The sequence below is a fragment of the Haemaphysalis longicornis genome, unplaced genomic scaffold (genome assembly GCF_048455015.1).
Source record: "Haemaphysalis longicornis isolate Haplotype H1 unplaced genomic scaffold, Haemaphysalis longicornis Haplotype H1 scaffold_3, whole genome shotgun sequence".
NCBI classification, from domain to species: domain Eukaryota; kingdom Metazoa; phylum Arthropoda; class Arachnida; order Ixodida; family Ixodidae; genus Haemaphysalis; species Haemaphysalis longicornis.
Genome location: NW_027526335.1, coordinates 183,093,471 through 183,110,149, shown reverse-complemented (window position 1 = coordinate 183,110,149; position 16,679 = coordinate 183,093,471). Strand labels below are relative to the sequence as shown.

General features: G+C 49.1%; 49 non-coding genes across 49 annotated transcripts; all 49 read left to right on the top strand.

Annotated features, from left to right (window-relative positions):
• Nucleotides 1–263: 263 nt before the first annotated feature.
• On the top strand, nucleotides 264–335 carry Trnae-cuc (transfer RNA glutamic acid (anticodon CUC)). The gene has a single exon. It is a non-coding gene; the product is annotated as a tRNA-Glu (tRNA).
• A 263-nt stretch (nucleotides 336–598) lies between these two features.
• On the top strand, nucleotides 599–670 carry Trnae-cuc (transfer RNA glutamic acid (anticodon CUC)). The gene has a single exon. It is a non-coding gene; the product is annotated as a tRNA-Glu (tRNA).
• Nucleotides 671–933: 263 nt separating this feature from the next.
• Trnae-cuc (transfer RNA glutamic acid (anticodon CUC)) lies at nucleotides 934–1,005 on the top strand. The gene has a single exon. It is a non-coding gene; the product is annotated as a tRNA-Glu (tRNA).
• A 263-nt stretch (nucleotides 1,006–1,268) lies between these two features.
• Nucleotides 1,269–1,340, top strand: Trnae-cuc (transfer RNA glutamic acid (anticodon CUC)). The gene has a single exon. It is a non-coding gene; the product is annotated as a tRNA-Glu (tRNA).
• A 263-nt stretch (nucleotides 1,341–1,603) lies between these two features.
• Trnae-cuc (transfer RNA glutamic acid (anticodon CUC)) lies at nucleotides 1,604–1,675 on the top strand. The gene has a single exon. It is a non-coding gene; the product is annotated as a tRNA-Glu (tRNA).
• Nucleotides 1,676–1,938: 263 nt separating this feature from the next.
• Nucleotides 1,939–2,010, top strand: Trnae-cuc (transfer RNA glutamic acid (anticodon CUC)). The gene has a single exon. It is a non-coding gene; the product is annotated as a tRNA-Glu (tRNA).
• Nucleotides 2,011–2,273: 263 nt separating this feature from the next.
• Trnae-cuc (transfer RNA glutamic acid (anticodon CUC)) lies at nucleotides 2,274–2,345 on the top strand. The gene has a single exon. It is a non-coding gene; the product is annotated as a tRNA-Glu (tRNA).
• A 263-nt stretch (nucleotides 2,346–2,608) lies between these two features.
• On the top strand, nucleotides 2,609–2,680 carry Trnae-cuc (transfer RNA glutamic acid (anticodon CUC)). Its single transcript has one exon. It is a non-coding gene; the product is annotated as a tRNA-Glu (tRNA).
• Nucleotides 2,681–2,943: 263 nt separating this feature from the next.
• Trnae-cuc (transfer RNA glutamic acid (anticodon CUC)) lies at nucleotides 2,944–3,015 on the top strand. The gene has a single exon. It is a non-coding gene; the product is annotated as a tRNA-Glu (tRNA).
• A 263-nt stretch (nucleotides 3,016–3,278) lies between these two features.
• Nucleotides 3,279–3,350, top strand: Trnae-cuc (transfer RNA glutamic acid (anticodon CUC)). The gene has a single exon. It is a non-coding gene; the product is annotated as a tRNA-Glu (tRNA).
• Nucleotides 3,351–3,613: 263 nt separating this feature from the next.
• On the top strand, nucleotides 3,614–3,685 carry Trnae-cuc (transfer RNA glutamic acid (anticodon CUC)). Its single transcript has one exon. It is a non-coding gene; the product is annotated as a tRNA-Glu (tRNA).
• A 263-nt stretch (nucleotides 3,686–3,948) lies between these two features.
• Trnae-cuc (transfer RNA glutamic acid (anticodon CUC)) lies at nucleotides 3,949–4,020 on the top strand. The gene has a single exon. It is a non-coding gene; the product is annotated as a tRNA-Glu (tRNA).
• A 263-nt stretch (nucleotides 4,021–4,283) lies between these two features.
• On the top strand, nucleotides 4,284–4,355 carry Trnae-cuc (transfer RNA glutamic acid (anticodon CUC)). Its single transcript has one exon. It is a non-coding gene; the product is annotated as a tRNA-Glu (tRNA).
• A 263-nt stretch (nucleotides 4,356–4,618) lies between these two features.
• On the top strand, nucleotides 4,619–4,690 carry Trnae-cuc (transfer RNA glutamic acid (anticodon CUC)). The gene has a single exon. It is a non-coding gene; the product is annotated as a tRNA-Glu (tRNA).
• A 263-nt stretch (nucleotides 4,691–4,953) lies between these two features.
• On the top strand, nucleotides 4,954–5,025 carry Trnae-cuc (transfer RNA glutamic acid (anticodon CUC)). The gene has a single exon. It is a non-coding gene; the product is annotated as a tRNA-Glu (tRNA).
• A 263-nt stretch (nucleotides 5,026–5,288) lies between these two features.
• On the top strand, nucleotides 5,289–5,360 carry Trnae-cuc (transfer RNA glutamic acid (anticodon CUC)). Its single transcript has one exon. It is a non-coding gene; the product is annotated as a tRNA-Glu (tRNA).
• A 263-nt stretch (nucleotides 5,361–5,623) lies between these two features.
• Trnae-cuc (transfer RNA glutamic acid (anticodon CUC)) lies at nucleotides 5,624–5,695 on the top strand. Its single transcript has one exon. It is a non-coding gene; the product is annotated as a tRNA-Glu (tRNA).
• A 263-nt stretch (nucleotides 5,696–5,958) lies between these two features.
• Nucleotides 5,959–6,030, top strand: Trnae-cuc (transfer RNA glutamic acid (anticodon CUC)). The gene has a single exon. It is a non-coding gene; the product is annotated as a tRNA-Glu (tRNA).
• Nucleotides 6,031–6,293: 263 nt separating this feature from the next.
• Trnae-cuc (transfer RNA glutamic acid (anticodon CUC)) lies at nucleotides 6,294–6,365 on the top strand. The gene has a single exon. It is a non-coding gene; the product is annotated as a tRNA-Glu (tRNA).
• Nucleotides 6,366–6,628: 263 nt separating this feature from the next.
• Trnae-cuc (transfer RNA glutamic acid (anticodon CUC)) lies at nucleotides 6,629–6,700 on the top strand. The gene has a single exon. It is a non-coding gene; the product is annotated as a tRNA-Glu (tRNA).
• A 263-nt stretch (nucleotides 6,701–6,963) lies between these two features.
• On the top strand, nucleotides 6,964–7,035 carry Trnae-cuc (transfer RNA glutamic acid (anticodon CUC)). Its single transcript has one exon. It is a non-coding gene; the product is annotated as a tRNA-Glu (tRNA).
• Nucleotides 7,036–7,298: 263 nt separating this feature from the next.
• Trnae-cuc (transfer RNA glutamic acid (anticodon CUC)) lies at nucleotides 7,299–7,370 on the top strand. Its single transcript has one exon. It is a non-coding gene; the product is annotated as a tRNA-Glu (tRNA).
• A 263-nt stretch (nucleotides 7,371–7,633) lies between these two features.
• Trnae-cuc (transfer RNA glutamic acid (anticodon CUC)) lies at nucleotides 7,634–7,705 on the top strand. The gene has a single exon. It is a non-coding gene; the product is annotated as a tRNA-Glu (tRNA).
• Nucleotides 7,706–7,968: 263 nt separating this feature from the next.
• Trnae-cuc (transfer RNA glutamic acid (anticodon CUC)) lies at nucleotides 7,969–8,040 on the top strand. The gene has a single exon. It is a non-coding gene; the product is annotated as a tRNA-Glu (tRNA).
• Nucleotides 8,041–8,303: 263 nt separating this feature from the next.
• Nucleotides 8,304–8,375, top strand: Trnae-cuc (transfer RNA glutamic acid (anticodon CUC)). Its single transcript has one exon. It is a non-coding gene; the product is annotated as a tRNA-Glu (tRNA).
• Nucleotides 8,376–8,638: 263 nt separating this feature from the next.
• Trnae-cuc (transfer RNA glutamic acid (anticodon CUC)) lies at nucleotides 8,639–8,710 on the top strand. The gene has a single exon. It is a non-coding gene; the product is annotated as a tRNA-Glu (tRNA).
• A 263-nt stretch (nucleotides 8,711–8,973) lies between these two features.
• Nucleotides 8,974–9,045, top strand: Trnae-cuc (transfer RNA glutamic acid (anticodon CUC)). Its single transcript has one exon. It is a non-coding gene; the product is annotated as a tRNA-Glu (tRNA).
• Nucleotides 9,046–9,308: 263 nt separating this feature from the next.
• Trnae-cuc (transfer RNA glutamic acid (anticodon CUC)) lies at nucleotides 9,309–9,380 on the top strand. The gene has a single exon. It is a non-coding gene; the product is annotated as a tRNA-Glu (tRNA).
• Nucleotides 9,381–9,643: 263 nt separating this feature from the next.
• On the top strand, nucleotides 9,644–9,715 carry Trnae-cuc (transfer RNA glutamic acid (anticodon CUC)). The gene has a single exon. It is a non-coding gene; the product is annotated as a tRNA-Glu (tRNA).
• Nucleotides 9,716–9,978: 263 nt separating this feature from the next.
• Nucleotides 9,979–10,050, top strand: Trnae-cuc (transfer RNA glutamic acid (anticodon CUC)). The gene has a single exon. It is a non-coding gene; the product is annotated as a tRNA-Glu (tRNA).
• A 263-nt stretch (nucleotides 10,051–10,313) lies between these two features.
• Trnae-cuc (transfer RNA glutamic acid (anticodon CUC)) lies at nucleotides 10,314–10,385 on the top strand. The gene has a single exon. It is a non-coding gene; the product is annotated as a tRNA-Glu (tRNA).
• A 263-nt stretch (nucleotides 10,386–10,648) lies between these two features.
• Trnae-cuc (transfer RNA glutamic acid (anticodon CUC)) lies at nucleotides 10,649–10,720 on the top strand. The gene has a single exon. It is a non-coding gene; the product is annotated as a tRNA-Glu (tRNA).
• A 263-nt stretch (nucleotides 10,721–10,983) lies between these two features.
• Nucleotides 10,984–11,055, top strand: Trnae-cuc (transfer RNA glutamic acid (anticodon CUC)). Its single transcript has one exon. It is a non-coding gene; the product is annotated as a tRNA-Glu (tRNA).
• Nucleotides 11,056–11,318: 263 nt separating this feature from the next.
• Nucleotides 11,319–11,390, top strand: Trnae-cuc (transfer RNA glutamic acid (anticodon CUC)). The gene has a single exon. It is a non-coding gene; the product is annotated as a tRNA-Glu (tRNA).
• A 263-nt stretch (nucleotides 11,391–11,653) lies between these two features.
• Nucleotides 11,654–11,725, top strand: Trnae-cuc (transfer RNA glutamic acid (anticodon CUC)). Its single transcript has one exon. It is a non-coding gene; the product is annotated as a tRNA-Glu (tRNA).
• Nucleotides 11,726–11,988: 263 nt separating this feature from the next.
• Nucleotides 11,989–12,060, top strand: Trnae-cuc (transfer RNA glutamic acid (anticodon CUC)). The gene has a single exon. It is a non-coding gene; the product is annotated as a tRNA-Glu (tRNA).
• A 263-nt stretch (nucleotides 12,061–12,323) lies between these two features.
• Nucleotides 12,324–12,395, top strand: Trnae-cuc (transfer RNA glutamic acid (anticodon CUC)). The gene has a single exon. It is a non-coding gene; the product is annotated as a tRNA-Glu (tRNA).
• A 263-nt stretch (nucleotides 12,396–12,658) lies between these two features.
• On the top strand, nucleotides 12,659–12,730 carry Trnae-cuc (transfer RNA glutamic acid (anticodon CUC)). Its single transcript has one exon. It is a non-coding gene; the product is annotated as a tRNA-Glu (tRNA).
• Nucleotides 12,731–12,993: 263 nt separating this feature from the next.
• On the top strand, nucleotides 12,994–13,065 carry Trnae-cuc (transfer RNA glutamic acid (anticodon CUC)). Its single transcript has one exon. It is a non-coding gene; the product is annotated as a tRNA-Glu (tRNA).
• Nucleotides 13,066–13,328: 263 nt separating this feature from the next.
• On the top strand, nucleotides 13,329–13,400 carry Trnae-cuc (transfer RNA glutamic acid (anticodon CUC)). Its single transcript has one exon. It is a non-coding gene; the product is annotated as a tRNA-Glu (tRNA).
• A 263-nt stretch (nucleotides 13,401–13,663) lies between these two features.
• On the top strand, nucleotides 13,664–13,735 carry Trnae-cuc (transfer RNA glutamic acid (anticodon CUC)). The gene has a single exon. It is a non-coding gene; the product is annotated as a tRNA-Glu (tRNA).
• A 263-nt stretch (nucleotides 13,736–13,998) lies between these two features.
• Trnae-cuc (transfer RNA glutamic acid (anticodon CUC)) lies at nucleotides 13,999–14,070 on the top strand. Its single transcript has one exon. It is a non-coding gene; the product is annotated as a tRNA-Glu (tRNA).
• A 263-nt stretch (nucleotides 14,071–14,333) lies between these two features.
• Nucleotides 14,334–14,405, top strand: Trnae-cuc (transfer RNA glutamic acid (anticodon CUC)). Its single transcript has one exon. It is a non-coding gene; the product is annotated as a tRNA-Glu (tRNA).
• A 263-nt stretch (nucleotides 14,406–14,668) lies between these two features.
• Nucleotides 14,669–14,740, top strand: Trnae-cuc (transfer RNA glutamic acid (anticodon CUC)). Its single transcript has one exon. It is a non-coding gene; the product is annotated as a tRNA-Glu (tRNA).
• A 263-nt stretch (nucleotides 14,741–15,003) lies between these two features.
• Nucleotides 15,004–15,075, top strand: Trnae-cuc (transfer RNA glutamic acid (anticodon CUC)). The gene has a single exon. It is a non-coding gene; the product is annotated as a tRNA-Glu (tRNA).
• A 263-nt stretch (nucleotides 15,076–15,338) lies between these two features.
• Trnae-cuc (transfer RNA glutamic acid (anticodon CUC)) lies at nucleotides 15,339–15,410 on the top strand. Its single transcript has one exon. It is a non-coding gene; the product is annotated as a tRNA-Glu (tRNA).
• A 263-nt stretch (nucleotides 15,411–15,673) lies between these two features.
• Nucleotides 15,674–15,745, top strand: Trnae-cuc (transfer RNA glutamic acid (anticodon CUC)). The gene has a single exon. It is a non-coding gene; the product is annotated as a tRNA-Glu (tRNA).
• A 263-nt stretch (nucleotides 15,746–16,008) lies between these two features.
• Trnae-cuc (transfer RNA glutamic acid (anticodon CUC)) lies at nucleotides 16,009–16,080 on the top strand. Its single transcript has one exon. It is a non-coding gene; the product is annotated as a tRNA-Glu (tRNA).
• Nucleotides 16,081–16,343: 263 nt separating this feature from the next.
• Trnae-cuc (transfer RNA glutamic acid (anticodon CUC)) lies at nucleotides 16,344–16,415 on the top strand. Its single transcript has one exon. It is a non-coding gene; the product is annotated as a tRNA-Glu (tRNA).
• The last annotated feature ends 264 nt before the right edge of the window (nucleotides 16,416–16,679 follow it).

Here is a 16,679-nt window from a genome sequence, read left to right as displayed (position 1 = left end):
AGTCTTCGATCTCATGGTGTGATGGTTAGCACTCTGCGCTATGAATCCAGCAATCCGAGTTCAAATCTCGGTGAGACCTTACATTTTTAGATGTATAACACACTTTTGCCAATCGTTACTCCGGCCCGTCTTTCCTTATTCACAGCGCAATGCGTTTGCCTGTTCCCAAAATGAGCCCTCTTATGAAATAACCTGCGTTTATTTCAAGTTTTGCGTGTCTTCACGATCCCCTAAAAGCAGCGCCTTTTTCACACTCGGCGTGTTCCGGCGTTGTCTAGTGGCTAGGATACCTGGCCCTCACCCAGGAGGCCCGGGTTCGATTCCCGGCGTCGGAAAGTCTTCGATCTCATGGTGTAATGGTTAGCACTCTGCGCTATGAATCCAGCAATCCGAGTTCAAATCTCGGTGAGACCTTACATTTTTAGATGTATAACACACTTTTGCCAATCGTTACTCCGGCCCGTCTTTCCTTATTCACAGCGCAATGCGTTTGCCTGTTCCCAAAATGAGCCCTCTTATGAAATAACCTGCGTTTATTTCAAGTTTTGCGTGTCTTCACGATCCCCTAAAAGCAGCGCCTTTTTCACACTCGGCGTGTTCCGGCGTTGTCTAGTGGCTAGGATACCTGGCCCTCACCCAGGAGGCCCGGGTTCGATTCCCGGCGTCGGAAAGTCTTCGATCTCATGGTGTAATGGTTAGCACTCTGCGCTATGAATCCAGCAATCCGAGTTCAAATCTCGGTGAGACCTTACATTTTTAGATGTATAACACACTTTTGCCAATCGTTACTCCGGCCCGTCTTTCCTTATTCACAGCGCAATGCGTTTGCCTGTTCGCAAAATGAGCCCTCTTATGAAATAACGTGCATTTATTTCAAGTTTTGCATGTCTTCACGATCCCCTTAAAGCAGCGCTTATTTCACTCTCGGCGTGTTCCGGCGTTGTCTAGTGGCTAGGATACCTTGCTCTCACCCAGGAGGCCCGGGTTCGATTCCCGGCGTCGGAAAGTCTTCGATCTCATGGAGTAATGGTTAGCACTCTGCGCTATGAATCCGGCGATCCGAGTTCAAATTTCGGTGAGACCTTACATTTTTAGATGTATAACACACTTTTGCCAATCGTTACTCCGGCCCGTCTTTCCTTATTCACAGCGCAATGCGTTTGCCTGTTCCCAAAATGAGCCCTCTTATGAAATAACGTGCGTTTATTTCAAGTTTTGCGTGTCTTCACGATCGCCTAAAAGCAGCGCCTTTTTCACACTCGGCGTGTTCCGGCGTTGTCTAGTGGCTAGGATACCTGGCTCTCACCCAGGAGGCCCGGGTTCGATTCCCGGCGTCGGAAAGTCTTCGATCTCATGGTGTAATGGTTAGCACTCTGCGCTATGAATCCAGCAATCCGAGTTCAAATCTCGGTGAGACCTTACATTTTTAGATGTATAACACACTTTTGCCAATCGTTACTCCGGCCCGTCTTTCCTTATTCACAGCGCAATGCGTTTGCCTGTTCCCAAAATGAACCCTCTTATGAAATAACCTGCGTTTATTTCAAGTTTTGCGTGTCTTCACGATCCCCTAAAAGCAGCGCCTTTTTCACACTCGGCGTGTTCCGGCGTTGTCTAGTGGCTAGGATACCTGGCCCTCACCCAGGAGGCCCGGGTTCGATTCCCGGCGTCGGAAAGTCTTCGATCTCATGGTGTAATGGTTAGCACTCTGCGCTATGAATCCAGCAATCCGAGTTCAAATCTCGGTGAGACCTTACATTTTTAGATGTATAACACACTTTTGCCAATCGTTACTCCGGCCCGTCTTTCCTTATTCACAGCGCAATGCGTTTGCCTGTTCCCAAAATGAGCCCTCTTATGAAATAACCTGCGTTTATTTCAAGTTTTGCGTGTCTTCACGATCCCCTAAAAGCAGCGCCTTTTTCACACTCGGCGTGTTCCGGCGTTGTCTAGTGGCTAGGATACCTGGCCCTCACCCAGGAGGCCCGGGTTCGATTCCCGGCGTCGGAAAGTCTTCGATCTCATGGTGTAATGGTTAGCACTCTGCGCTATGAATCCAGCAATCCGAGTTCAAATCTCGGTGAGACCTTACATTTTTAGATGTATAACACACTTTTGCCAATCGTTACTCCGGCCCGTCTTTCCTTATTCACAGCGCAATGCGTTTGCCTGTTCCCAAAATGAGCCCTCTTATGAAATAACCTGCGTTTATTTCAGGTTTTGCGTGTCTTCACGATCCCCTAAAAGCAGCGCCTTTTTCACACTCGGCGTGTTCCGGCGTTGTCTAGTGGCTAGGATACCTGGCCCTCACCCAGGAGGCCCGGGTTCGATTCCCGGCGTCGGAAAGTCTTCGATCTCATGGTGTAATGGTTAGCACTCTGCGCTATGAATCCAGCAATCCGAGTTCAAATCTCGGTGAGACCTTACATTTTTAGATGTATAACACACTTTTGCCAATCGTTACTCCGGCCCGTCTTCCCTTATTCACAGCGCAATGCGTTTGCCTGTTCCCAAAATAAGCCCTCTTATGAAATAACCTGCGTTTATTTCAAGTTTTGCGTGTCTTCACGATCCCCTAAAAGCAGCGCCTTTTTCACACTCGGCGTGTTCCGGCGTTGTCTAGTGGCTAGGATACCTGGCCCTCACCCAGGAGGCCCGGGTTCGATTCCCGGCGTCGGAAAGTCTTCGATCTAATGGTGTAATGGTTAGAACTCTGCGCTATGAATCCAGCAATCCGAGTTCAAATCTCGGTGAGACCTTACATTTTTAGATGTATAACACACTTTTGCCAATCGTTACTCCGGCCCGTCTTTCCTTATTCACAGCGCAATGCGTTTGCCTGTTCCCAAAATGAGCCCTCTTATGAAATAACCTGCGTTTATTTCAAGTTTTGCGTGTCTTCACGATCCCCTAAAAGCAGCGCCTTTTTCACACTCGGCGTGTTCCGGCGTTGTCTAGTGGCTAGGATACCTGGCCCTCACCCAGGAGGCCCGGGTTCGATTCCCGGCGTCGGAAAGTCTTCGATCTCATGGTGTGATGGTTAGCACTCTGCGCTATGAATCCAGCAATCCGAGTTCAAATCTCGGTGAGACCTTACATTTTTAGATGTATAACACACTTTTGCCAATCGTTACTCCGGCCCGTCTTTCCTTATTCACAGCGCAATGCGTTTGCCTGTTCCCAAAATGAGCCCTCTTATGAAATAACCTGCGTTTATTTCAAGTTTTGCGTGTCTTCACGATCCCCTAAAAGCAGCGCCTTTTTCACACTCGGCGTGTTCCGGCGTTGTCTAGTGGCTAGGATACCTGGCCCTCACCCAGGAGGCCCGGGTTCGATTCCCGGCGTCGGAAAGTCTTCGATCTCATGGTGTAATGGTTAGCACTCTGCGCTATGAATCCAGCAATCCGAGTTCAAATCTCGGTGAGACCTTACATTTTTAGATGTATAACACACTTTTGCCAATCGTTACTCCGGCCCGTCTTTCCTTATTCACAGCGCAATGCGTTTGCCTGTTCCCAAAATGAGCCCTCTTATGAAATAACCTGCGTTTATTTCAAGTTTTGCGTGTCTTCACGATCCCCTAAAAGCAGCGCCTTTTTCACACTCGGCGTGTTCCGGCGTTGTCTAGTGGCTAGGATACCTGGCCCTCACCCAGGAGGCCCGGGTTCGATTCCCGGCGTCGGAAAGTCTTCGATCTCATGGTGTAATGGTTAGCACTCTGCGCTATGAATCCAGCAATCCGAGTTCAAATCTCGGTGAGACCTTACATTTTTAGATGTATAACACACTTTTGCCAATCGTTACTCCGGCCCGTCTTTCCTTATTCACAGCGCAATGCGTTTGCCTGTTCGCAAAATGAGCCCTCTTATGAAATAACGTGCATTTATTTCAAGTTTTGCATGTCTTCACGATCCCCTTAAAGCAGCGCTTATTTCACTCTCGGCGTGTTCCGGCGTTGTCTAGTGGCTAGGATACCTTGCTCTCACCCAGGAGGCCCGGGTTCGATTCCCGGCGTCGGAAAGTCTTCGATCTCATGGAGTAATGGTTAGCACTCTGCGCTATGAATCCGGCGATCCGAGTTCAAATTTCGGTGAGACCTTACATTTTTAGATGTATAACACACTTTTGCCAATCGTTACTCCGGCCCGTCTTTCCTTATTCACAGCGCAATGCGTTTGCCTGTTCCCAAAATGAGCCCTCTTATGAAATAACGTGCGTTTATTTCAAGTTTTGCGTGTCTTCACGATCGCCTAAAAGCAGCGCCTTTTTCACACTCGGCGTGTTCCGGCGTTGTCTAGTGGCTAGGATACCTGGCTCTCACCCAGGAGGCCCGGGTTCGATTCCCGGCGTCGGAAAGTCTTCGATCTCATGGTGTAATGGTTAGCACTCTGCGCTATGAATCCAGCAATCCGAGTTCAAATCTCGGTGAGACCTTACATTTTTAGATGTATAACACACTTTTGCCAATCGTTACTCCGGCCCGTCTTTCCTTATTCACAGCGCAATGCGTTTGCCTGTTCCCAAAATGAACCCTCTTATGAAATAACCTGCGTTTATTTCAAGTTTTGCGTGTCTTCACGATCCCCTAAAAGCAGCGCCTTTTTCACACTCGGCGTGTTCCGGCGTTGTCTAGTGGCTAGGATACCTGGCCCTCACCCAGGAGGCCCGGGTTCGATTCCCGGCGTCGGAAAGTCTTCGATCTCATGGTGTAATGGTTAGCACTCTGCGCTATGAATCCAGCAATCCGAGTTCAAATCTCGGTGAGACCTTACATTTTTAGATGTATAACACACTTTTGCCAATCGTTACTCCGGCCCGTCTTTCCTTATTCACAGCGCAATGCGTTTGCCTGTTCCCAAAATGAGCCCTCTTATGAAATAACCTGCGTTTATTTCAAGTTTTGCGTGTCTTCACGATCCCCTAAAAGCAGCGCCTTTTTCACACTCGGCGTGTTCCGGCGTTGTCTAGTGGCTAGGATACCTGGCCCTCACCCAGGAGGCCCGGGTTCGATTCCCGGCGTCGGAAAGTCTTCGATCTCATGGTGTAATGGTTAGCACTCTGCGCTATGAATCCAGCAATCCGAGTTCAAATCTCGGTGAGACCTTACATTTTTAGATGTATAACACACTTTTGCCAATCGTTACTCCGGCCCGTCTTTCCTTATTCACAGCGCAATGCGTTTGCCTGTTCCCAAAATGAGCCCTCTTATGAAATAACCTGCGTTTATTTCAGGTTTTGCGTGTCTTCACGATCCCCTAAAAGCAGCGCCTTTTTCACACTCGGCGTGTTCCGGCGTTGTCTAGTGGCTAGGATACCTGGCCCTCACCCAGGAGGCCCGGGTTCGATTCCCGGCGTCGGAAAGTCTTCGATCTCATGGTGTAATGGTTAGCACTCTGCGCTATGAATCCAGCAATCCGAGTTCAAATCTCGGTGAGACCTTACATTTTTAGATGTATAACACACTTTTGCCAATCGTTACTCCGGCCCGTCTTCCCTTATTCACAGCGCAATGCGTTTGCCTGTTCCCAAAATAAGCCCTCTTATGAAATAACCTGCGTTTATTTCAAGTTTTGCGTGTCTTCACGATCCCCTAAAAGCAGCGCCTTTTTCACACTCGGCGTGTTCCGGCGTTGTCTAGTGGCTAGGATACCTGGCCCTCACCCAGGAGGCCCGGGTTCGATTCCCGGCGTCGGAAAGTCTTCGATCTAATGGTGTAATGGTTAGAACTCTGCGCTATGAATCCAGCAATCCGAGTTCAAATCTCGGTGAGACCTTACATTTTTAGATGTATAACACACTTTTGCCAATCGTTACTCCGGCCCGTCTTTCCTTATTCACAGCGCAATGCGTTTGCCTGTTCCCAAAATGAGCCCTCTTATGAAATAACCTGCGTTTATTTCAAGTTTTGCGTGTCTTCACGATCCCCTAAAAGCAGCGCCTTTTTCACACTCGGCGTGTTCCGGCGTTGTCTAGTGGCTAGGATACCTGGCCCTCACCCAGGAGGCCCGGGTTCGATTCCCGGCGTCGGAAAGTCTTCGATCTCATGGTGTAATGGTTAGCACTCTGCGCTATGAATCCAGCAATCCGAGTTCAAATCTCGGTGAGACCTTACATTTTTAGATGTATAACACACTTTTGCCAATCGTTACTCCGGCCCGTCTTTCCTTATTCACAGCGCAATGCGTTTGCCTGTTCCCAAAATGATCCCTCTTATGAAATAACCTGCGTTTATTTCAAGTTTTGCGTGTCTTCACGATCCCCTAAAAGCAGCGCCTTTTTCACACTCGGCGTGTTCCGGCGTTGTCTAGTGGCTAGGATACCTGGCCCTCACCCAGGAGGCCCGGGTTCGATTCCCGGCGTCGGAAAGTCTTCGATCTCATGGTGTAATGGTTAGCACTCTGCGCTATGAATCCAGCAATCCGAGTTCAAATCTCGGTGAGACCTTACATTTTTAGATGTATAACACACTTTTGCCAATCGTTACTCCGGCCCGTCTTTCCTTATTCACAGCGCAATGCGTTTGCCTGTTCCCAAAATGAGCCCTCTTATGAAATAACCTGCGTTTATTTCAAGTTTTGCGTGTCTTTACGATCCCCTAAAAGCAGCGCCTTTTTCACACTCGGCGTGTTCCGGCGTTGTCTAGTGGCTTGGATACCTGGCCCTCACCCAGGAGGCCCGGGTTCGATTCCCGGCGTCGGAAAGTCTTCGATCTCATGGTGTAATGGTTAGCACTCTGCGCTATGAATCCAGCAATCCGAGTTCAAATCTCGGTGAGACCTTACATTTTTAGATGTATAACACACTTTTGCCAATCGTTACTCCGGCCCGTCTTTCCTTATTCACAGCGCAATGCGTTTGCCTGTTCCCAAAATGAGCCCTCTTATGAAATAACCTGCGTTTATTTCAAGTTTTGCGTGTCTTCACGATCCCCTAAAAGCAGCGCCTTTTTCACACTCGGCGTGTTCCGGCGTTGTCTAGTGGCTAGGATACCTGGCCCTCACCCAGGAGGCCCGGGTTCGATTCCCGGCGTCGGAAAGTCTTCGATCTCATGGTGTAATGGTTAGCACTCTGCGCTATGAATCCAGCAATCCGAGTTCAAATCTCGGTGAGACCTTACATTTTTAGATGTATAACACACTTTTGCCAATCGTTACTCCGGCCCGTCTTTCCTTATTCACAGCGCAATGCGTTTGCCTGTTCCCAAAATGAGCCCTCTTATGAAATAACCTGCGTTTATTTCAAGTTTTGCGTGTCTTCACGATCCCCTAAAAGCAGCGCCTTTTTCACACTCGGCGTGTTCCGGCGTTGTCTAGTGGCTAGGATACCTGGCCCTCACCCAGGAGGCCCGGGTTCGATTCCCGGCGTCGGAAAGTCTTCGATCTCATGGTGTAATGGTTAGCACTCTGCGCTATGAATCCAGCAATCCGAGTTCAAATCTCGGTGAGACCTTACATTTTTAGATGTATAACACACTTTTGCCAATCGTTACTCCGGCCCGTCTTTCCTTATTCACAGCGCAATGCGTTTGCCTGTTCCCAAAATGAGCCCTCTTATGAAATAACGTGCATTTATTTCAAGTTTTGCATGTCTTCACGATCCCCTTAAAGCAGCGCTTATTTCACTCTCGGCGTGTTCCGGCGTTGTCTAGTGGCTAGGATACCTGGCTCTCACCCAGGAGGCCCGGGTTCGATTCCCGGCGTCGGAAAGTCTTCGATCTCATGGAGTAATGGTTAGCACTCTGCGCTATGAATCCAGCGATCCGAGTTCAAATTTCGGTGAGACCTTACATTTTTAGATGTATAACACACTTTTGCCAATCGTTACTCCAGCCCGTCTTTCCTTATTCACAGCGCAATGCGTTTGCCTGTTCCCAAAATGAGCCCTCTTATGAAATAACGTGCGTTTATTTCAAGTTTTGCGTGTCTTCACGATCCCCTAAAAGCAGCGCCTTTTTCAAACTCGGCGTGTTCCGGCGTTGTCTAGTGGCTAGGATACCTGGCCCTCACCCAGGAGGCCCGGGTTCGATTCCCGGCGTCGGAAAGTCTTCGATCTCATGGTGTAATGGTTAGCACTCTGCGCTATGAATCCAGCAATCCGAGTTCAAATCTCGGTGAGACCTTACATTTTTAGATGTATAACACACTTTTGCCAATCGTTACTCCGGCCCGTCTTTCCTTATTCACAGCGCAATGCGTTTGCCTGTTCCCAAAATGAGCCCTCTTATGAAATAACGTGCATTTATTTCAAGTTTTGCGTGTCTTCACGATCGCCTAAAAGCAGCGCCTTTTTCACACTCGGCGTGTTCCGGCGTTGTCTAGTGGCTAGGATACCTGGCTCTCACCCAGGAGGCCCGGGTTCGATTCCCGGCGTCGGAAAGTCTTCGATCTCATGGTGTAATGGTTAGCACTCTGCGCTATGAATCCAGCAATCCGAGTTCAAATCTCGGTGAGACCTTACATTTTTAGATGTATAACACACTTTTGCCAATCGTTACTCCGGCCCGTCTTTCCTTATTCACAGCGCAATGCGTTTGCCTGTTCCCAAAATGAGCCCTCTTATGAAATAACCTGCGTTTATTTCAAGTTTTGCGTGTCTTCACGATCCCCTAAAAGCAGCGCCTTTTTCACACTCGGCGTGTTCCGGCGTTGTCTAGTGGCTAGGATACCTGGCCCTCACCCAGGAGGCCCGGGTTCGATTCCCGGCGTCGGAAAGTCTTCGATCTCATGGTGTAATGGTTAGCACTCTGCGCTATGAATCCAGCAATCCGAGTTCAAATCTCGGTGAGACCTTACATTTTTAGATGTATAACACACTTTTGCCAATCGTTACTCCGGCCCGTCTTTCCTTATTCACAGCGCAATGCGTTTGCCTGTTCCCAAAATGAGCCCTCTTATGAAATAACCTGCGTTTATTTCAAGTTTTGCGTGTCTTCACGATCCCCTAAAAGCAGCGCCTTTTTCACACTCGGCGTGTTCCGGCGTTGTCTAGTGGCTAGGATACCTGGCCCTCACCCAGGAGGCCCGGGTTCGATTCCCGGCGTCGGAAAGTCTTCGATCTCATGGTGTAATGGTTAGCACTCTGCGCTATGAATCCAGCAATCCGAGTTCAAATCTCGGTGAGACCTTACATTTTTAGATGTATAACACACTTTTGCCAATCGTTACTCCGGCCCGTCTTTCCTTATTCACAGCGCAATGCGTTTGCCTGTTCCCAAAATGAGCCCTCTTATGAAATAACCTGCGTTTATTTCAAGTTTTGCGTGTCTTCACGATCCCCTAAAAGCAGCGCCTTTTTCACACTCGGCGTGTTCCGGCGTTGTCTAGTGGCTAGGATACCTGGCCCTCACCCAGGAGGCCCGGGTTCGATTCCCGGCGTCGGAAAGTCTTCGATCTCATGGTGTAATGGTTAGCACTCTGCGCTATGAATCCAGCAATCCGAGTTCAAATCTCGGTGAGACCTTACATTTTTAGATGTATAACACACTTTTGCCAATCGTTACTCCGGCCCGTCTTTCCTTATTCACAGCGCAATGCGTTTGCCTGTTCGCAAAATGAGCCCTCTTATGAAATAACGTGCATTTATTTCAAGTTTTGCATGTCTTCACGATCCCCTTAAAGCAGCGCTTATTTCACTCTCGGCGTGTTCCGGCGTTGTCTAGTGGCTAGGATACCTGGCTCTCACCCAGGAGGCCCGGGTTCGATTCCCGGCGTCGGAAAGTCTTCGATCTCATGGAGTAATGGTTAGCACTCTGCGCTATGAATCCGGCGATCCGAGTTCAAATTTCGGTGAGACCTTACATTTTTAGATGTATAACACACTTTTGCCAATCGTTACTCCGGCCCGTCTTTCCTTATTCACAGCGCAATGCGTTTGCCTGTTCCCAAAATGAGCCCTCTTATGAAATAACCTGCGTTTATTTCAAGTTTTGCGTGTCTTCACGATCCCCTAAAAGCAGCGCCTTTTTCACACTCGGCGTGTTCCGGCGTTGTCTAGTGGCTAGGATACCTGGCCCTCACCCAGGAGGCCCGGGTTCGATTCCCGGCGTCGGAAAGTCTTCGATCTCATGGTGTAATGGTTAGCACTCTGCGCTATGAATCCAGCAATCCGAGTTCAAATCTCGGTGAGACCTTACATTTTTAGATGTATAACACACTTTTGCCAATCGTTACTCCGGCCCGTCTTTCCTTATTCACAGCGCAATGCGTTTGCCTGTTCGCAAAATGAGCCCTCTTATGAAATAACGTGCATTTATTTCAAGTTTTGCATGTCTTCACGATCCCCTTAAAGCAGCGCTTATTTCACTCTCGGCGTGTTCCGGCGTTGTCTAGTGGCTAGGATACCTGGCTCTCACCCAGGAGGCCCGGGTTCGATTCCCGGCGTCGGAAAGTCTTCGATCTCATGGAGTAATGGTTAGCACTCTGCGCTATGAATCCGGCGATCCGAGTTCAAATTTCGGTGAGACCTTACATTTTTAGATGTATAACACACTTTTGCCAATCGTTACTCCGGCCCGTCTTTCCTTATTCACAGCGCAATGCGTTTGCCTGTTCCCAAAATGAGCCCTCTTATGAAATAACGTGCGTTTATTTCAAGTTTTGCGTGTCTTCACGATCGCCTAAAAGCAGCGCCTTTTTCACACTCGGCGTGTTCCGGCGTTGTCTAGTGGCTAGGATACCTGGCTCTCACCCAGGAGGCCCGGGTTCGATTCCCGGCGTCGGAAAGTCTTCGATCTCATGGTGTAATGGTTAGCACTCTGCGCTATGAATCCAGCAATCCGAGTTCAAATCTCGGTGAGACCTTACATTTTTAGATGTATAACACACTTTTGCCAATCGTTACTCCGGCCCGTCTTTCCTTATTCACAGCGCAATGCGTTTGCCTGTTCCCAAAATGAGCCCTCTTATGAAATAACCTGCGTTTATTTCAAGTTTTGCGTGTCTTCACGATCCCCTAAAAGCAGCGCCTTTTTCACACTCGGCGTGTTCCGGCGTTGTCTAGTGGCTAGGATACCTGGCCCTCACCCAGGAGGCCCGGGTTCGATTCCCGGCGTCGGAAAGTCTTCGATCTCATGGTGTAATGGTTAGCACTCTGCGCTATGAATCCAGCAATCCGAGTTCAAATCTCGGTGAGACCTTACATTTTTAGATGTATAACACACTTTTGCCAATCGTTACTCCGGCCCGTCTTTCCTTATTCACAGCGCAATGCGTTTGCCTGTTCCCAAAATGAGCCCTCTTATGAAATAACCTGCGTTTATTTCAAGTTTTGCGTGTCTTCACGATCCCCTAAAAGCAGCGCCTTTTTCACACTCGGCGTGTTCCGGCGTTGTCTAGTGGCTAGGATACCTGGCCCTCACCCAGGAGGCCCGGGTTCGATTCCCGGCGTCGGAAAGTCTTCGATCTCATGGTGTAATGGTTAGCACTCTGCGCTATGAATCCAGCAATCCGAGTTCAAATCTCGGTGAGACCTTACATTTTTAGATGTATAACACACTTTTGCCAATCGTTACTCCGGCCCGTCTTTCCTTATTCACAGCGCAATGCGTTTGCCTGTTCCCAAAATGAGCCCTCTTATGAAATAACGTGCATTTATTTCAAGTTTTGCATGTCTTCACGATCCCCTTAAAGCAGCGCTTATTTCACTCTCGGCGTGTTCCGGCGTTGTCTAGTGGCTAGGATACCTGGCTCTCACCCAGGAGGCCCGGGTTCGATTCCCGGCGTCGGAAAGTCTTCGATCTGATGGAGTAATGGTTAGCACTCTGCGCTATGAATCCAGCGATCCGAGTTCAAATTTCGGTGAGACCTTACATTTTTAGATGTATAACACACTTTTGCCAATCGTTACTCCAGCCCGTCTTTCCTTATTCACAGCGCAATGCGTTTGCCTGTTCCCAAAATGAGCCCTCTTATGAAATAACGTGCGTTTATTTCAAGTTTTGCGTGTCTTCACGATCCCCTAAAAGCAGCGCCTTTTTCACACTCGGCGTGTTCCGGCGTTGTCTAGTGGCTAGGATACCTGGCCCTCACCCAGGAGGCCCGGGTTCGATTCCCGGCGTCGGAAAGTCTTCGATCTCATGGTGTAATGGTTAGCACTCTGCGCTATGAATCCAGCAATCCGAGTTCAAATCTCGGTGAGACCTTACATTTTTAGATGTATAACACACTTTTGCCAATCGTTACTCCGGCCCGTCTTTCCTTATTCACAGCGCAATGCGTTTGCCTGTTCCCAAAATGAGCCCTCTTATGAAATAACGTGCATTTATTTCAAGTTTTGCGTGTCTTCACGATCGCCTAAAAGCAGCGCCTTTTTCACACTCGGCGTGTTCCGGCGTTGTCTAGTGGCTAGGATACCTGGCTCTCACCCAGGAGGCCCGGGTTCGATTCCCGGCGTCGGAAAGTCTTCGATCTCATGGTGTAATGGTTAGCACTCTGCGCTATGAATCCAGCAATCCGAGTTCAAATCTCGGTGAGACCTTACATTTTTAGATGTATAACACACTTTTGCCAATCGTTACTCCGGCCCGTCTTTCCTTATTCACAGCGCAATGCGTTTGCCTGTTCCCAAAATGAGCCCTCTTATGAAATAACCTGCGTTTATTTCAAGTTTTGCGTGTCTTCACGATCCCCTAAAAGCAGCGCCTTTTTCACACTCGGCGTGTTCCGGCGTTGTCTAGTGGCTAGGATACCTGGCCCTCACCCAGGAGGCCCGGGTTCGATTCCCGGCGTCGGAAAGTCTTCGATCTCATGGTGTAATGGTTAGCACTCTGCGCTATGAATCCAGCAATCCGAGTTCAAATCTCGGTGAGACCTTACATTTTTAGATGTATAACACACTTTTGCCAATCGTTACTCCGGCCCGTCTTTCCTTATTCACAGCGCAATGCGTTTGCCTGTTCCCAAAATGAGCCCTCTTATGTAATAACCTGCGTTTATTTCAAGTTTTGCGTGTCTTCACGATCCCCTAAAAGCAGCGCCTTTTTCACACTCGGCGTGTTCCGGCGTTGTCTAGTGGCTAGGATACCTGGCCCTCACCCAGGAGGCCCGGGTTCGATTCCCGGCGTCGGAAAGTCTTCGATCTCATGGTGTAATGGTTAGCACTCTGCGCTATGAATCCAGCAATCCGAGTTCAAATCTCGGTGAGACCTTACATTTTTAGATGTATAACACACTTTTGCCAATCGTTACTCCGGCCCGTCTTTCCTTATTCACAGCGCAATGCGTTTGCCTGTTCCCAAAATGAGCCCTCTTATGAAATAACCTGCGTTTATTTCAAGTTTTGCGTGTCTTCACGATCCCCTAAAAGCAGCGCCTTTTTCACACTCGGCGTGTTCCGGCGTTGTCTAGTGGCTAGGATACCTGGCCCTCACCCAGGAGGCCCGGGTTCGATTCCCGGCGTCGGAAAGTCTTCGATCTCATGGTGTAATGGTTAGCACTCTGCGCTATGAATCCAGCAATCCAAGTTCAAATCTCGGTGAGACCTTACATTTTTAGATGTATAACACACTTTTGCCAATCGTTACTCCGGCCCGTCTTTCCTTATTCACAGCGCAATGCGTTTGCCTGTTCCCAAAATGAGCCCTCTTATGAAATAACCTGCGTTTATTTCAAGTTTTGCGTGTCTTCACGATCCCCTAAAAGCAGCGCCTTTTTCACACTCGGCGTGTTCCGGCGTTGTCTAGTGGCTAGGATACCTGGCCCTCACCCAGGAGGCCCGGGTTCGATTCCCGGCGTCGGAAAGTCTTCGATCTCATGGTGTAATGGTTAGCACTCTGCGCTATGAATCCAGCAATCCGAGTTCAAATCTCGGTGAGACCTTACATTTTTAGATGTATAACACACTTTTGCCAATCGTTACTCCGGCCCGTCTTTCCTTATTCACAGCGCAATGCGTTTGCCTGTTCCCAAAATGAGCCCTCTTATGAAATAACCTGCGTTTATTTCAAGTTTTGCGTGTCTTCACGATCCCCTAAAAGCAGCGCCTTTTTCACACTCGGCGTGTTCCGGCGTTGTCTAGTGGCTAGAATACCTGGCCCTCACCCAGGAGGCCCGGGTTCGATTCCCGGCGTCGGAAAGTCTTCGATCTCATGGTGTAATGGTTAGCACTCTGCGCTATGAATCCAGCAATCCGAGTTCAAATCTCGGTGAGACCTTACATTTTTAGATGTATAACACACTTTTGCCAATCGTTACTCCGGCCCGTCTTCCCTTATTCACAGCGCAATGCGTTTGCCTGTTCCCAAAATGAGCCCTCTTATGAAATAACCTGCGTTTATTTCAAGTTTTGCGTGTCTTCACGATCCCCTAAAAGCAGCGCCTTTTTCACACTCGGCGTGTTCCGGCGTTGTCTAGTGGCTAGGATACCTGGCCCTCACCCAGGAGGCCCGGGTTCGATTCCCGGCGTCGGAAAGTCTTCGATCTCATGGTGTAATGGTTAGAACTCTGCGCTATGAATCCAGCAATCCGAGTTCAAATCTCGGTGAGACCTTACATTTTTAGATGTATAACACACTTTTGCCAATCGTTACTCCGGCCCGTCTTTCCTTATTCACAGCGCAATGCGTTTGCCTGTTCCCAAAATGAGCCCTCTTATGAAATAACCTGCGTTTATTTCAAGTTTTGCGTGTCTTCACGATCCCCTAAAAGCAGCGCCTTTTTCACACTCGGCGTGTTCCGGCGTTGTCTAGTGGCTAGGATACCTGGCCCTCACCCAGGAGGCCCGGGTTCGATTCCCGGCGTCGGAAAGTCTTCGATCTCATGGTGTAATGGTTAGCACTCTGCGCTATGAATCCAGCAATCCGAGTTCAAATCTCGGTGAGACCTTACATTTTTAGATGTATAACACACTTTTGCCAATCGTTACTCCGGCCCGTCTTTCCTTATTCACAGCGCAATGCGTTTGCCTGTTCCCAAAATGAGCCCTCTTATGAAATAACCTGCGTTTATTTCAAGTTTTGCGTGTCTTCACGATCCCCTAAAAGCAGCGCCTTTTTCACACTCGGCGTGTTCCGGCGTTGTCTAGTGGCTAGGATACCTGGCCCTCACCCAGGAGGCCCGGGTTCGATTCCCGGCGTCGGAAAGTCTTCGATCTCATTGTGTAATGGTTAGCACTCTGCGCTATGAATCCAGCAATCCGAGTTCAAATCTCGGTGAGACCTTACATTTTTAGATGTATAACACACTTTTGCCAATCGTTACTCCGGCCCGTCTTTCCTTATTCACAGCGCAATGCGTTTGCCTGTTCCCAAAATGATCCCTCTTATGAAATAACCTGCGTTTATTTCAAGTTTTGCGTGTCTTCACGATCCCCTAAAAGCAGCGCCTTTTTCACACTCGGCGTGTTCCGGCGTTGTCTAGTGGCTAGGATACCTGGCCCTCACCCAGGAGGCCCGGGTTCGATTCCCGGCGTCGGAAAGTCTTCGATCTCATGGTGTAATGGTTAGCACTCTGCGCTATGAATCCAGCAATCCGAGTTCAAATCTCGGTGAGACCTTACATTTTTAGATGTATAACACACTTTTGCCAATCGTTACTCCGGCCCGTCTTTCCTTATTCACAGCGCAATGCGTTTGCCTGTTCCCAAAATGAGCCCTCTTATGAAATAACCTGCGTTTATTTCAAGTTTTGCGTGTCTTTACGATCCCCTAAAAGCAGCGCCTTTTTCACACTCGGCGTGTTCCGGCGTTGTCTAGTGGCTAGGATACCTGGCCCTCACCCAGGAGGCCCGGGTTCGATTCCCGGCGTCGGAAAGTCTTCGATCTCATGGTGTAATGGTTAGCACTCTGCGCTATGAATCCAGCAATCCGAGTTCAAATCTCGGTGAGACCTTACATTTTTAGATGTATAACACACTTTTGCCAATCGTTACTCCGGCCCGTCTTCCCTTATTCACAGCGCAATGCGTTTGCCTGTTCCCAAAATGAGCCCTCTTATGAAATAACCTGCGTTTATTTCAAGTTTTGCGTGTCTTCACGATCCCCTAAAAGCAGCGCGTTTTTCACACTCGGCGTGTTCCGGCGTTGTCTAGTGGCTAGGATACCTGGCCCTCACCCAGGAGGCCCGGGTTCGATTCCCGGCGTCGGAAAGTCTTCGATCTCATGGTGTAATGGTTAGCACTCTGCGCTATGAATCCAGCAATCCGAGTTCAAATCTCGGTGAGACCTTACATTTTTAGATGTATAACACACTTTTGCCAATCGTTACTCCGGCCCGTCTTTCCTTATTCACAGCGCAATGCGTTTGCCTGTTCCCAAAATGAGCCCTCTTATGAAATAACCTGCGTTTATTTCAAGTTTTGCGTGTCTTCACGATCCCCTAAAAGCAGCGCCTTTTTCACACTCGGCGTGTTCCGGCGTTGTCTAGTGGCTAGGATACCTGGCCCTCACCCAGGAGGCCCGGGTTCGATTCCCGGCGTCGGAAAGTCTTCGGCACATCGGCCCACGGTACCAGGTCTTCTGTTTTTGACAACTCTGCAAACCAGGAATATCAAGATATTCTGCCTCATTTGCCATCCGGACCATCTGTTCTGAACACCATTTTTCTGCACGCGGACGTGAAAGCCAGGCCATACAAGGTGGAAGATTTCCGCGACCCGCTGGTGCGTCTGAATTTGCTGCCCGAGGTTGTGGCCTTGGGCGCATATCAGATGAACCACCTGTGGGCTGTGACGTTCAAGGATGCCGA